Source organism: Callithrix jacchus, chromosome 6 (assembly GCF_049354715.1).
Source record: "Callithrix jacchus isolate 240 chromosome 6, calJac240_pri, whole genome shotgun sequence".
NCBI lineage: Eukaryota > Metazoa > Chordata > Mammalia > Primates > Cebidae > Callithrix > Callithrix jacchus.
The window spans coordinates 157859084-157876182 of record NC_133507.1 but is presented as its reverse complement, the minus strand read 5'-3'; positions in this window follow the sequence as shown (position 1 = coordinate 157876182).

The window sequence follows — 17099 nt, the reverse complement described above, 5'->3', positions numbered from 1 at the left end:
TAAGATAACCAAGAAGATTGCAATGCAATGGGCTTTCCAGATGAAGTTACACTGGCCATGTTTGCCAGCGGTGACATTGAGCTTATCAACTGGTTCATTCGATAACCATCTTCCCAGACCCTCCTGTCTGTAGGGGCCAGTGAGGGGCACCAGGCATTCACCTGCATGTCAAAAGCTTTCGCATACATGTTCTCAGTCCTCCTTTCACCGTCATGTTAAACAACAGAGCAAGGCTAAAAACCAAAAAGGCAGGCCAGCAAGGACAGGGTAACCAGAGCTAATGGGACAAGCACACCATGCCCAGCAGTGGAGGGGGACTTATAGGGCCCTCTCCGCGAATTTGCAGAGCACCTTTGGACACCCAGACTTGTATGGGGCCCATGTTCTAGCAGAGAGAATCAAGTCCCTGTCTGAGAAGCTGGGTCACTTGTGCAGAGCAAGAATTTTAATCTAGGTATATCTGGTTCCCAAACCCTGTCACCAACTCTGCACCAGAATATGCTAGAGAGAGAAGTGGGCTGCAGTTGGCAGGCAGAGGAGCCAGCTTCCTGGGGCTGGCAGTCCTTGCTTCCAGAAGTCTGTAAACTGGGAAGTCCATCCCAGGGAAGTCCAGAATGAAAGTCTGGGCTTAGCGAGATCCTGGCAGTGCAGATCCAAGATGGGGGAATCCACTGAGGATGGGTCCCGTGGTCTACCCTGCAGCCAGGAGCATCCGAGAAACAGCTCCCAAAATGGAATGACACATACTTCATCGGGAGCCCAAAGCCAGAACAAACCCCAGTGGTCCTTATCTTCTCAGGCTGGGCAGTTTCTCGGAGCTGAATTGAAACCCAAATGGGTCCCCCGTGTCTATGTTTCCTAATTAAGGGAGGGGTTAACAGAAAGAGCAGTCATCTCCCTGCATCCATTCAATTGCTTATTAGTGAAAGAGCCTCCTTAATCCAACTGCGTTGAAAGGTATAGGCCTAGAACCTGGAGATACAGGGGTCCTGAAGGTACCTCCCCAAGGAACACTTTTCTTGGAATATGATGGAATGAGACACTAACCAAAGAGAACCCAACAAAACACTGCTCAGTATGCAAATATACGGGCATTTGCTAGATCAAGTAACCAAAAGCAGGCACTGGATGTAAGAGAAGAGCTTATAGAAATGACTGTCTTTGAAAGCAAAGCAATGCTCTGAGATTAGAACTACAGCAGCAAGCTTGGCCTCCCCAATAAAGGATCTTCACAAAGCCCTCTGACCTCCCCTAAAAACAGTACCTCGTTTCAGATATTCCAGGATTTAACACCAAAAACAAGCCACATGGTTTGGTTTTTCCAGCCTTTCGAGACAATCTTAGCTTTATCCCAGGAATCTAACTTCTAAGAGTAACTTTCTACCTATAAGGCAACCCATACTATTTTTGCGCACTGTCAGGAAAAAAATGAATTGTCAGTTTAACAACCTTAAGATAATCTTTTAAGACCAAATCTAGCTATTGGAAGGCAAGGAGGGGAAAAGTGAGCTTCAAAGTTGAAAAGCTGGTGTGATTTGCTCACTTTTAAACCTACTTCTCATCTCTCCTTCGTTTCGAGCGGAACACCAAAGGTTCTACCTCCTACTGTCAGACATCACCCCTGGCACGCAACTAGATTGGCCTTTGGATGACTTCTGGCTTTGGAGGATTCCTAAAAATAAATCTGTATTTTATCAGGTATGTCTACTCTTAAAACCAAGAACTCAAGGACTGATGCCCAAACCTGTAACTTGAAAAAGGGGGAAGAAAGGAGAAAAATTCTTTAGCAAATTGGATTTGGATTTGGATTTCTGGCAGGGCTGTGTTACTCTTGGCAGCTGGGCTGACTGTCTCTGAACACCCACTGGTGTCCTGACGTGGAGTCTGCAGAGACCTATTTCTTTTTCTGGAGTCAGCCCGGGTTGGGGCGGTGACTTCAGAACCAGCCAGTCTGGGGTTCACAAAAAGGACTCCCTATCAGCCTTGCCCATGGGGCCACTCTGGTGGCATTTCTGGATCTTCAAAATACCCAGAGCTCAAGCCAAGACTGCCAGAAGCACCTGCTTTTGTACCAAGAACACAGTCACTTTCTCATTTTTGTTAATTTTCACTTTGTGGGTCTGATCCCACTTTATAAGTCAAAACCCATAGATATTTCTTTTTCTTTCACAGAAAAAGAGAAAATCCATATATATTCACTAGCTCAGCTTTCAGGGCTCTGAGCAGGAAACGATTTGACGTCGTGGGGTGACCGATTCTGAGGATGTGTCCTGATAAGATGAGTGTTGGTGGACTCTAACTCTCTCGCTGCGATAATTTCTGAATGTATCTATGGACGATGGAGCGTGAGACAACTGTTTAATCAGTTTAAATCAATCATGTTCCAGCTTTCGCAGTGTTGGTTATCACTGCATTAACTCCAAAGGCGGCACAAGGCAATGCAAAGAGCTTAGGGCTTAGAGTTAGAAGCTCTGACTTTTGCTCATACATTTATTGATTCATTCAACAACTATGCGTTGAGTAATTGGCAAAGAGCCGGCGTGGTGCTAAAATCTGGGTGTACAGGGATAATCCGGTTCCCTGTTCAGGCTCACCCTAGTTGGAGAGAGGTGTGGTGAAAGAAGGCAAATCAAAGTGCTACGGAGTCCAGAGAGAAAAACAACTTCTAAGCATCTGCTGCTAAGCATTCCCCTACCTTGAGCGCACAAGGTTACCAGGCACTATGCCATACGCTTTACACACACAATTTGATTTAATCCTCAAAGCCAGCCCATGAAGAAGATACCCGACTAGCCCCAAATTATTTCAGATATGGAAACCGGAGCTCTTAGGTGTTAAATGACTTTTCCAAAGTCATACAGAGGGGGAGCCAGAACTAAAACCCAGACTGACCTGAACCCAAAGCTCAGGTTCTTTCTTTTGCACATTATTTGTTTTGCTTAAGACCTCCAGCCCTTTCTCTCCGCCTCCTGTAGGTACCTTGGTAGTCGGGTAGACAGGTTAAAAAGTAATGTGCATATGCAAATCATTCTTAGGAAACTCTGAGTCTTCCATGCAAGGAAATGCTCAGTGAACTAAGAAAGATTTTGAGACCTTTTAACAGCCTTGTACCTTAACTCGAGAATGAGGTATGGTCACTTACACGTAACTTATTCAGCTGATTTTCAGATTCTTTTCTGTAGACAAGCTTACCTGCCACAAGATTCCTAAGTCCTCAGGATCCCAGTCTGGCTCACCTCCTGGGCATTTATGGCACGGCCCACCTCTCCAAGATGCTGTTGACAGTCACTCATTGCAATCAGGTTCCACAAGTGTTGGACATCCCCATTTTCTTTGGGTCCCTCTGTCTACGTAATAGCTTCATCGCATGAGATTGGAGGCAGCCGAGCTCCCCAGTTCACATGGAAATTCCTCCTGCTGTGGCTCACCTTAGGGGAGCCAATTGTATAGGCCTAATTGCCTCTCCATCACTAAAAGGTACCTTGCAGATGAGTTATAATCCATGACCTCAGCCTCTTCCTAAAGTGGTTTTAAATTGGTTCACACACGTCTCATACGTCTCCTATGACTTAATTTTTCCATCTTATGTTGAACACATTTCTTGGGATGGGTACACATGCACTATAATCATTTGCCAGGGATAAATACACATTCACAGAAGAAACCATTTCCTCCCCGTCTTCCCCCCACCCCCACCAAAAGACCTACTTACTTAACAGTACAGGTAAGGTGCCTCTGGAGCAGATGTTTTCCATTGCACTCAAGGCAAGCCACTGTTGCCACGTGACTTTCCCTAAAGCCATCTTTTACAACCCTTGAAAGGCGTGCTCTATCAGGGTCTCTCTTGAGATCTCCTTTCCCAAGATGTTCACCCACAGGGTAGACCTAAGATGGATTTGCACCATTACCGACCTCTCTATTCAGTTTGCCTCTGGGAAGCTCAGACTTAAAAAGAAAAACCAAACTCAACTCTGAGATTTTGTGGAACCTGAGTCCTCATTCTAACCTGAATGATAATCCGAGTCACCTGGAAAGTTTTAAAAGTGTGCACTGTGGGGCCCAGCCCAGAGCTTCTACACCAAGGGTACACCACGGGTGGGCCTGGGAGATCTCTTTTGTTTCAAAACCTTCCCAGTTGAATCTCCTTGCTGCCTTGGAAACCCTGCCATGTTCAATATTAGCACAACAGGCTACACCAGCTCTGTGGGCCAGTTGGAATGCTCTACAAGGGAAGGGCTCTACGGTCAAGGAAACTAAATGGCTTTCTTTATTCTAGGATTCTCAGAGCTTGAGATGTACCTAGGATGTATTTGGAATTTCCCACAATGCAGCGCAGCACTTATTCCACAGATTTGCCTACAAAGCACTCTTTCTCAGGGAGTGCTGCTAGGAGTTTAACTCAACAGAAACCCCTCACCCCAAGAACAATCCTAACACTGCCACCAGCAGACTGAAGCAAGTCACCTATCCTTGCCACATCTATTTATTCTCTGTAAAGTAATGTTGGCCTGCACCTGCTACTGGCTAGGTGCATTCTGCCTGCACACGGCAAGCCAGTCACTGCGGTGATGGGTTTTGCAAAAGAGGAAAGATTTTGTTCACAAGACTGCCATGCGAGGAGATGGGGGAACAAATCTCAAATTTGCCTCCAGGAAAACAGAGCTCAGGGTTATTTATGGGATAGAAAGCAGGTGGTCTCAAGTGTGAGGAAAGGTAACTGGCAGGTAGGATAGGTGAGGTAACTGGGGCATCTGCACAAGTGGAAACAAGCCGCGTGGTCCTTCATATGAGATGTGCAGAAAATGGCCATGGGCACATGATGGAAGGGCTGAGGTCTTGGCCCTCTGATATCAAAAGGTCACTCTTCTGGTACCCTAGCAGGCCCAGCTGAAGGGCTGGTGAGCTCAACTCGCTTGAAATGGACAAGAGCGGCCCCCTAGTTCCTGAAAAACAACTTTAAACCCCGTTACTGGGCTGGGTGCGGTGGCTCATGCCTGTAATCCAAGCACTCTGGGAGGCCGAGGCAGGTGGCTCACCTGAGGTCAGGAGTTCAAGACCAGCCTGGTCAACATGGCAAAACCCTGTCTCTACTAAAAATTCAAAAATTAGCCGGGCATGATGGTACACACCTGTAATCCCATCTACTCAGGAGGCTGAGGCAGGGGAATCGCTTGAACCCAGGAGGCAGAGGTTTCAGTGAGCCAAGATCGCACCACAGATTCAGGGCTCACTCTCAGCACCAGAGCCAGGACATCAGGACACAGCGGCACTCCACACTTCACTGGCAAAAGTGCAGCAGTTACCCTTGCAATTTAACAGTGTGTTATCTCCAAAAAGCTGAGTGCCAACCACTTGACACACATGTGTTACATGCGCATGTAAGTACATGCACACAAAAACATGCTAAGTATACACACGTACATATACACACAACACACTGCACAAACATACATATATACACCACACACATACATATACACATGACACACAATACACACATCCACACACAACACACTGCACACACATATATATACACAACACACACAATACACACAACACACTGCACACACACATACATACACACACGACACAACACATTGCACACAAACATACATAGACACACCACACACTGCACACACACATACATATACACACCACACACACAATACACACACCCACACACAACACACTGCACGCACACATATAAACACAACACACAATACACAACACACTGCACACACACATACATACACACACTACACAACACATTGCACACAAACATACATAGACACACCACACACTGCACACACACATACATATACACACCACACACAATACACACACCCACACACAGCACATTGCACACACACATATATATACACACCACACACAATACATACACCCAATACAACAGGCTGCACACACACATACACACCACACACAACACAATACATATACGCACAACACACTGCACACACACATACATATATGCACACAACACAATACACACACCCACACACATATACTGACAATACACAAGGCAATACACACACCCCCAACACACTGCACACACACACATACTGTACACACAATATGCACACCCAACACAACACACTGCATGCACACATATACACACCACACAACACCATACATACACCCAAAATGCACTACACACACATATACACATACAGACAGTACACACACCCACACACAACAGGCTGCACACACACATACACACCACACACACAACACAATACATACACCCAGCACAACACACTGCACACACATAACACACTGCACACACACATACAGCACACAGAACACAACACACACACTCTAGACACACATATGCACATATACACACACTCCACACACAGTTCAACACACACAAACTACACACACCCCACACACAACACAACATACACACACCCCATATACATGTATGCATACACTCTACACACAGCACACCCCATACTAACACATATACACACAATACACATGCAACACACACAAACACATATACACATTCCACATGCCACACACATACACACAACACATCACACACACACATACAATCACCCAAAATGTCAAGCTGTCCTCTCTGGAACCTGGCCATTTTTGTCCTTATGTAGTCACTATTCCTAAAGGAAGTGCTTCCTTATCCTTTCTCGCTTTCTCCACTTCGGGTCAGAAACACGATCTTTATGTTTAAAGATGTCACGTGTGCACTGCTGGCCACACTCTGGGGTGCTGACTGAGGCTTAACAGCTGGCTTCACAAAGTCTACGAAGCATGAGAGGAGTGGTGACCTGGTGCCGGCTGGCGGGGCAGGGCACGCTGAAGCCGCAGGCACTGCACTTTCGGGAGAACTGCTCTCGCCTTTTCAGGAAGGGTGAGTTGGATGACAAGACGAGGTCGGAGGCAAACTGACAAGGAGACATGAGAGGGACCAGATGAAGGCGGCATCCCTGGCGGGCGATGGCGAGGAGGCCCGGACGGTGCAGAGAAGGTGACCCCGCGAGGCAACCTGCCTCAGCTTCCTGGTAAACACGGACCAGCTGCATTGCTTATCTCCCATCCCCTCAGTCGGGGTCCACTCAGGAGATGCTCATTTGAACAAGGAAAGTTTCATACCCAAATATGACCCATAACAGCAAACACAGGCTTCCCTTTCCAAAACCTCACCCCCATGGCAGCAGAGAAAATAACAACCAACAGCTAGAAATACACACACGAAGATGTGCATTCTGTATTTGCGCATTCCTCTCGTTTTTCTTTCCATCATCTTCCAAAACCATAATGAATTCAGAAGGCCAGAGAGGGAGAAGCCAACAAGAAACAAACCTGTTTACACCACGAAACCCAAGATGTGAACACCTACCAACACCCCAGTGGATGAGATTAAAAGCATTATGATCTCAAAGGCCCTGGAAAGATCAAAACCCCATATCCCACCCTCACTTCAAACAGTCAGAAGTTTGCCCCACCGGCCTGGGCAGAAGACCTGAGTTCACCCCATGAGAAAAGCAGACCAGAGGCTCTGGGCTTCAGCACACCAGGCGCAGGCGACGGTGGCCACACGGCAAAGCCTAAAACTAGGGGAGCCATGTGAAGGTTACATGCTGGACGGTGCGGCTCCTCCATGGCCCTCCCAGGCCCCTTTTCAGGATGCCTCAGGTCAGGCGGTACTTCCAGGAACATAAACGGTTTTTCCGGAAAAATAGACCAGCCTGAGAAGTCCCCTCAGCCACTAACATCCAGGGGACCACAGAGGAACACGTGGAGACTTCAGTGAAGTACCCCGGTCACCAAGGCCAGCTCAGCACGGAGCTTCCGGCCGGGCCTCTAACGTCATCCTGAAATGTGACCCCATCGCCAGACATCAGTAGCGATTTGTGAAAAGCCCTAACGTGAAACTCAGAAACCAGGAGGAAACAGGAAAAGAGAGGAAGAGGGAAAGCTAGTATGGTCCCATGTGAAGCAAGGCCCTGCTTGGGAGGAGGTGGGCTGACTGTGTGCACGCCTGTGTGTAGGGCTGACTGTGTGCATGCCTGTGTGTAGGGCTGACATACACCTGTGTGTAGAAGTGACAGTGCACACCTGTGTGTAAGGCTGACTGTGTGCACGCCTATGTGTAGGGCTGACGTACACCTGTGTGTAGGAGTGACAGTGCACACCCGTGTGTAAGGCTGACTGTGCACGTCTGTGTGTAGGGCTGACATACACCTGTGTGTAGGAGTGACAGTGCACACCCGTGTGTAAGGCTGACTGTGTACGTCTGTGTGTAGGGCTGACGTACACCTGTGTGTAGAAGTGACAGTGCACACCTGTGTGTAAGGCTGACTGTGTGCATGCCTGTGTGTAGGGCTGACATACACCTGTGTGTAGAAGTGACAGTGCACACCTGTGTGTAAGGCTGACTGTGTGCACGCCTATGTGTAGGGCTGACGTACACCTGTGTGTAGGAGTGACAGTGCACACCCGTGTGTAAGGCTGACTATGTGCATGCCTTTGTGTAGTGCTGACTGTGTGCATGCCTGTGTGTAGGGCTGACATATACCTGTGTGTAGGAGTGACAGTGCACACCCATGTGTAAGGCTGACTGTGTGCATGCCTTTGTGTAGGGCTGACTGTGTGCATGCCTGTGTATAGGGCTGACATACACCTGTGTGTAGGAGTGACAGTGCACACCTGTGTGTAAGGCTGACTGTGTGCACACCTGTGTGTAGGGCTGACAGCGCACACGCCTATGTGTGGGGGTAACAGTGTGTGCACCTACATGTAGTGCTGACAGCATGCACACCTGTGTGTAGGGCTGAGAGTACATACACCTGTGTGTAGGAGTGACAGTGCACACCCGTGTGTAAGGCTGACAGGATGCACACCTGTGTGTAGGAGTGGCAGTGTGCACACCTGTGTGTAGGTCTGACAGTCCTCACACCTGTGTGTAGGAGTGACAGGGTGCACTCCTGTGTGTAGACTGACAGTGCACACACGTGTAGGGCTGACAGTGTGCACAACTCTGTGTAAGGCTGACAGTGTATACACCTGTGTGTAGGGCAGACAAAATGCACACCTATGTGTACAGCTAATACTGCACACACCTGTGTGTAGGTCTGACAGTACACACCTATGTATAGGGCTGACAGTGCACACCTATGTATAGGGCTGACACAGCACACACCTGTGTGTAGGGCTAACAATGTGCACACCTATGTGTACAGTAGGGCTGACAGTGCACACATCTGTGTGTAGAGCTGACATTGCCCACATCTATGTGTCCACCTGTTAGTGGACAGGAACATCCCTGGAGTGGGTTGACTAATGTCCCCCAAAACACTATGAGTCCTGAACCTATGGACGGGGCCTACTCTGGAAAGCGTCTTCGCAGATGTAATTAACTTATAGATCTCGAAATGAGACCATCCTAGAATTAGGACGGACACTAGATCCAATGACAACTGCTCTTAGACGAGAAGAGGGGCGAGATGGAGGCCACGTGAAGACAGAGGCAGGGACGGGAGTGAAGCATCTTCTAAGCCAGGCCACTGGGCCACACCAGAAGCTGGAGGAGGCAAGGAACCCACCACCCACAGACCCTCCAGAAAAACCAACCCTGACCACACCTTGACTTCTGGCCTCAAGAAGTGTGAAAGCATGAATCTCTGTGGATGTAATCCGCCCACTTTGTGGCGATTGGTCATGGTGGCTTTAGGAAGCTAATAGAGTCCTCATACCGTCTGAGCAGGAGGCAGCAGGCAGCATGCTTGGCACAGGCTTTAGCCCTGACCAGCAGCGTTGAGACACCAGCTCTGCTACTCACAGGCCAGTGACCCCCGACCCCTCACCCCCATCCCTGCTTGCCTGCTCTCTGAAATGAGTGGCCTTGTCCTTTGCACTAGCACGGGCTACCTGGCTGGGACGGGTTGTGGTGGCACACAACGGCTCTTCATCTCTGGGTTGAACTTCAGGCTGTATGTGAGGGGTCATATACGCAGGGAGTACTCAGTAAATGTTCCTATTTCCTTCATTACTTTCTCTCTGTTAAGCTTGTGTCCCCCCAAAATTCATATGTTGAAGCCCTAACCCCCAGTGTGGCTATATTTGAAGTAGGGCCTCTACGGAAGTAATGAAGTTAACTGAGGGCATAAGGATGGGGCCCTGACCCAGCAGGGTTTGTGTCCTAAGAGAGACACCAGAGAGCTCATTCTATCTCCCCCTGCACAAAGAGGCCAGGTGCATACACAGTGAGATTCCGGCCACCTCAGAGTCAGGACAGGAGGCCTCAGAATGAAACCTACCTCGCTTGACCTTGACCTTGGACTTCCCAGGCTCCAGAACTCTGAGAGATTTCTGGTGTTTAGGACGTCCAGTCCACGACGCCTTGTTGAAGCAGCTGAGCTGACTGATAGACCATCTGAGCTCTCTTCTCCTGGAACTTCCCTTGGCCCTAAGCCAAGGATTTTGAAACAAGTGCCCCAGTCAGAGAGTGGGTGAGGCAGGAGAGGGGAGAGGAAAAATATAATGGAAGGTGTGATCCAGGGGAGACTCAGAGCATAAGGACACCCTGAAGCTGGTCCTGCCTTGTGGCACAGGAGCTGGGCTCTTACACAGCCATCCTACCAGGCACGGACTGTGGGACTCCAAGGCATGTCCAGCCCTCTTTACGATGAGGGTTCCCAGTGTCCAAGGGCTACCGTTGCAGGGTGCAGTCCAAGCCTTCAGTAACTCAGTGCACAGGCCACGTGGGGAAGGGCCGGGCAGAGGGCAGGGGATAGAGAGCCATGGGCACCAGGCACTTCTGCCAGTGCCCAGATTGGGTTTTCATGTAGAAATGACCCAAATTCCTTGGCTTAAAAAATTTGGTGTCAGGGAGAGGACAATTTGATGGAGACACCGGGTCTGGGCTGGCCAGGTGAGACCGTGAGTGATGGAGACACTGGGTTTTGCTGGCAAGGCAAGACCAAGAGTGATGGAGACACCGGGTCTGGGCTGGCCAGGTGACACCGTGAGCCCAGCGTGGAAATGTGGTCTCCTCCTCCTTTGTGAACTGCTGTGGAGACCAGCACAGGCCACTGCCAACCTGCAGTGTCTGCCACCAGGCAGGGACGAGGAGGAGCTCAGGCTCACAGAGAGTTGCGCCTTCCTTCTGGTAACACATGTCCGGTGGTATATTCTACAGCAGGTAAGAGCTGAGTGCCATGATAGGCTTTAAATTTGGCTTCCCCGCAAGTTCTGTTTACACTAATCCTGTATACTGCCTTTGGTGCTGGGGTGGAAACTGCTCTCTGCCCTTGACATCCAGGTCTCAGGCCAGGCTTGTGCTCATGAGCAGTGCTCCAGAGGGTCACCCACCACCCATCCCACACTCTACGGGCACCGCTTGCAGCAAGGGTGCAGCTCGGAGGTCTGCCCAGGGTCAAAAGATCCTCAAGAACAACCAGAGCTTTCTAAAACCTCCAGGGAAAAAAAGGAAAGCCACCTGACAGATGTCATTTTTGGCTGAGCAGAATTCCCGGATAGTCATAAACTTCAAGCTCCTTGTCAGGGAGGGAAGACATGGTCCCAGGCTGCACAGAAAAGCCAGAAGGAGGCTACAGCCATTGACCTGCAGAGCCCAGAGGCCTCTGTCTGCTTTCCCGACTTCCTGGCCCTGAGCCTCCTTTTCTGTCCTCACTGGGAGTGACAGTGATGACCTTTGATTCCCGCCATCGATAGCTCCCACCACATAATGATGAAAACATCAGTGTTTGTCAACTTCTGAACACCTCTTAGACACCTCCACTTTTCCTTGAAGCATCTACCTCCAAAAGCGACGGCTTCCCAGGAACCGATGCCTGCCATCCTATCCCTTGTCCCCAGGACCTGCCCTCCAAGGCCCTGGCCATCCTTGGGCCAGGATGGAAGGATGCCTTCTTTTTAAACCTCCCCAGTTCCCTTAGTCTAAAGGATCCTTCCAGAATCCTTCTCACCATGTTGCCCCATAACAATTCCTCTACATCTCATTCTCCCTCTCCCCTTCCAGGCTGGGAGCATTTTAACAGGAAAAAAAGGTAATTACCCTCCAGCCACCTCTGCCATTTTTTTTTTTTTTTTTTGAGACGGAGTTTCGCCGTTGTTACCCAGGCTGGAGTGCAATGGCACGATCTCAGCTTACCACAACCTCCGCCTCCTGGGTTCAGGCAATTCTCCTGCCTCAGCCTCCTGAGTAGCTGGGATTACAGGCACGCACCACCATGCCCAGCTAATTTTTTGTATTTTTAGTAGAGGCGGGGTTTCACCATGTTGACCAGGATGGTCTCGATCTCTTGAACATCCTGGTCAACATGGATCCACCCGCCTCGGCCTCCCAAAGTGCTGGGATTAAAGGTGTGAGCCACCGTGCCCTGCCCTGCCTCTGACATTTTTAAGACAGGCACAGAGCAGGGCACACGGTGGTCCTGCACTAGAGCTTGTCTGTGAGTGAGGAGTGAACGAAGGAATGTGTGGATGGATGGACGAATTAACAGAAACAAGCGTGGGATACATCACGGGGAAAGACATTCAGTGTCTGCTCAGCTGGGCAACTGACGATTTTTCATTTACACTTCTGGCTCCACACGAAATTCAAATTCTCATGACAGTGTGGCACGAAACACAATCCACACTTTTAACAACGGCCCTGAGAAACGCAACGGTGGGGGAACATTTAATGCGTTCGTCCTATTGATTAGAGCCCCGCGCAAAGGAATGAAAAGATTAGCTTCAAACACTTTCATGTGAAAAGCTAAAAGGAAGCAAATCCAGCATGGCATGGTGGAGCCCCGGGCCCTTTCAGGCGCACCACCGCCACCGACAAGACATGTTTGCCGCGCGCCCCATGACATGTTGCCGTGCCAACATACATTCTGAGTCACCCAAGCAGATGTAATGCCATCGCCACAATGACTTTCTCTTTGCCTTTTCTTCTGAAAATTGTTAAAGGGAAGATGCTGACCTACCTAGGAAATGATTTTAATCAGTTTAGTTCCGGAAATAACTATGGAAATTCAGATTTTTCCATTCTGCCACTTCTGAGCATTACAGGGTAACAAATGGCTGATGAAGCCACCACTCTTTTTTTTCCCAACCCATCGGGAGAAGTGACATGATTGTCAGCCGTTCCGAATCCCACATGGAAAGGTCTGAGTGCATAAGCATATGAAAAGCCCACAAAAACGAAGCTTTTGAAAAATAAGAAAAACTCCAGAATTGTGCATTCCCTTTCCCATACCATCCAGATAACCATATCCCCCTTCACAGGGGTCCTGCCCCCAGGGCCGTTGATCTCAGAAGCCTAGACCAAGGCCATGAGCCCCGCGCCCTACGGCAGTAGACAGGTGGACGTGAACCCCTCGTAGGCTTCAGACAAACCCTTAACAAATGAGGCTAGAGGCGTGTTACATTACAGTACTGTGGCGTAACCAGGCAGCACGTGGGTTAAGCACTGGGTGATATAAAAATGAATCATGCAGATAACAAAACCAAAAAAGGCTTGGAAAATGTTTGGGGACATTTGTGTGGCTCTGTGCAAGTTTCAATGCACTTCACTCATTCTTTTATCCATTCCTCTCTCACCTGCATTGATGCACACGTACGCTCTCTTTTCATCTCTGCAACAATCCTTTCATGAAGGTGGAGAAATAATTTTAAGGGTGAGGAAACTGAGAAGAAATATTTCTAACATCATGGAGCTCATGAGCAGAACTGAATCTATCACCCTGGTCTCACGCAGCCTGTCCACAGCTCTGTCTGCTAACTGTGTTCTTGCTGGAGCTGTTTAGGCAAAATACTTTAAATATTGAATTAAAATTTAAAACCTCCCAAGAGTACTTAAAATGTCTACTAATGTTTAATGTGTGTGTTCCTATTTCAGGAGTACATCTTTTATGTAAATGGCAAATGCCCCAAATTCCTGTAGTTGAAACATATTTGGGCACCGTGGAGATGCTGGCTTGAATCCACATTGCATGACTGTCTGCGCTGCCCTGGCCTGTTACAGTTCTGCTGAGTTGAGGGGCAGGAAATGGAGAAGCCGTGGCTCTAAGGACTCCAGTGCTTTTCCCCAGGTGCTCTTTGTACCTTCACTGAATTCCTCAGGCAGCGAATGGCATCCAGAAGGCAATGTGTCTTAATGGTTGGCTTTATCCTGGGCCAGGGTCTCTCCACCTCTACTCACTTGACACTTGGGACTCAGTACCTGTCTTAGTCTAGTTTCACACTGCTGATAAAGACATACCTGAGACTGGGTAATTTACAAAGAAAAAGCATTTATTGCACTCACAGCTCCATGTGGCTGGGGAGGCCTCACAATCACGGTGGAAGGTGAAAGGCAAGTCTTACATGGCAGCAGGCAAGAGAGAAGGAGAGCCACGCAAAAAGAAGCCTCTTACGCAACCATCACATTTCGTGAGACTTATTCACTACCACAAGAACAGTGTGGGGGAAATCACCCCTATGTCTCAATTATCTCCCACCGGGTTCCTCCCACTACACATAGGAATTATGGGAGCTACAGTTCAAGATAATATTTGGGTGGGGACACAGCCAAGTCGTATCAGTAATTCTCTGTTTGGGGGTTGTCCTGTGCACCACTGGCTGTTCAGCAGCATTCTTGGCCTTGACTCACAAGATGACATTAGCGTTCTCCACCCCAAGTTGGGACAACTAAAGATGTCTGTGGACATTGGCAAATGTCTCCTGGGGGTGCAAATTGTCCCCGGTTAGAATGAGACAGATGTGCCTCATCTTTTCACCCCCCACCCACAGGCAGATCTTCTCTTGCCCCATTTCTCTGAAATGCATTGTTTCTTCTCAAGAAAAACACAAACGATGTCCAGAGAGTGTGGCCAGAATGGCTGTTGTTCTCTGAGCATGTACTGTGTGTGTGCCAGGCACCGTGACATGCATTTTGCAGAGACCCTGTGATTTGATCATCACCATTGCCCTATGAATCAAGCGCTATCATTGTCCAACATTATAAACATGGAAGCAGTTTAGCAAAGCTAAAACCTGGCCCACATTCCCCAGAATAGTAAACAGTGATGGCTCTTTGGGCTATACACTTGGCAGAGGCCTGAGACTTTGAAAAGGGGGATCTCGACCCTGTGGCCCAGGACCTCACTAGGATCCTCCTAAACATGCACATGGAAACTGTGTCCATGAGCGTGTGTTGGTCACATGGATGGTAGTGAGTCCAGGCGTGTGCACGTGTCTGTGCACGTGTAAGAGACCGCATGAGGTAAGCAAACTCTGCTATTCTACCAGAAGAGTTTATGGAAGAGGCAGGCCGTCCTCAGCCCTCCTCAAACAAATGAACCCTGGCAAATCCCAACCACATACAAGTGATTTAATGTTCTATCAAAACTCATTCAGATATTCAGGCTAATACTGTTCCATATCAAATGTCATTGATATCGACATTGTGGGATCTTAGCAGGCCCTGCATAAATGCAAACCACCAGGGAGCTTTTCTTGGGAAATCCAAGACTGAGAAACAGGAAGTGGGAAATGTTCTGAAATGTTCTATAGGAGCGGGTCGAGCTTTTAAAGCATTTAGCACCCCTGAAATCATCACCCCTGAAGGACTAAAATCTCAATGACATAGACCCATGCAGAGGTATCCCTGGCACTTAGGGGTGAAAGCCCACACCTCCAGGAGGAAGCTCTGGGAATGCTCCTCATCAGCCATCCCATCAGTGCAGTTCTGCAGCTCCCCACATTTCCCCCAAGGCCTGAGATGCCTGTGCTTAGCCGACAGGTGAAGTCTCCCAGAACTATGATGTATATACAGCCAATGTCCTCGGAGAAGAAGCCCAATAAGGCAGAATTTCCATATTCCTAATAAAAGAGACCATGCCCTGGAGCTGCTGCCTCCAGGAGAGACCCCAGGAAGTATTGGCTACAGAGGATTTAAAACGTATGGCTGCCCTGCCAGATCTGATCACAGATATCAGTGGGGTCTCATCCCAGGTTGCTACGAGACTCTTGGAAGGACCAAAAGCCATCAGGCAGCAAATAGATTGCATTCCTTTATGCCCAGAGGATTTTCCAGCTGCCCTTTTCAGCAGCATCACTTTTCTTCTTCACGTGCATGGAACCAGGGGTACAATCAAGGTTAGCGTCTCGGACGTTGAACCAGATGGAAGGCATTTAACACTGACTAACCGATGACAGGCTGCCATCCGGGCTGCTGGGAGGGGCCTTCCACTGTCCACTGCCTGCCATGCCTTGGGCATTTCAACCATGAAACAGGAGCAGAGTGTTAGGAATAGGAAGGAAAATGTTCACCTCTCCCTGGGGTGGGAGGAGGCTCCAGGAAGCACCATCAAGAAAGCCAAAGCTGCTTTTCTCCCGACTCCGAGATTCCACCCTGTGCCTGGGGCTCCAGACATCCTTCCTGGGGTCCAAGGCCAACGCACTAACAGCTTTCTTACCACATCAGGAGGCGGGTGTCTTGGAAGATCTGTCCAGAGAAAGGGACGCCAAAGAATGACCCTCCAACGGGAGAACTGAAGGCCCTCTGGTCCCTGGATTTGAGCTTGGCCCGGGGCCTCCTGTCTATCCCGCCTCCCCTGGAGGCCCATGCCATATCCACATGCAGCTTACAGTTCCCTCTGCCTCCTCTGCACCACAGTCATAGGGTGGGGCTGAATTTTTTTTTTCAATATTAACTCTCCTACCCTCAGTACACTCTGTGCCCCTTGATCGGGCCTCTGTTATCCCGCCTGGCTCCAGGGAAGGACTCTGCAGTGGAAATCAAAAGAAAGAGATTCTGAGTCCAGATAACTACGAACAAGCCAGTGAGTCTTCCAACCCTAGGCAGGACAAAGAAGGGGATTTCTAGAAGGAAGAGAGAGAACACAGTCTCTGGAGCTTTCCCGAGATGGAGCCTGCCCCGGCAGACAGCAGACCCCAGGGACTTTGCAGGGTCTGGGACAGCAGGGCATGGTGCCCTGAGCCCTGTGGAAGACTGAAAATCCCCCCAAAGCAAAGGGTGCCACCTGGTGAGTTTGGGTCTGGTTCAGCGTCATCCTCCCTCCCTCCCTCCTCCACTGCAGGGTGGGAGGAGGCAGCAGGGA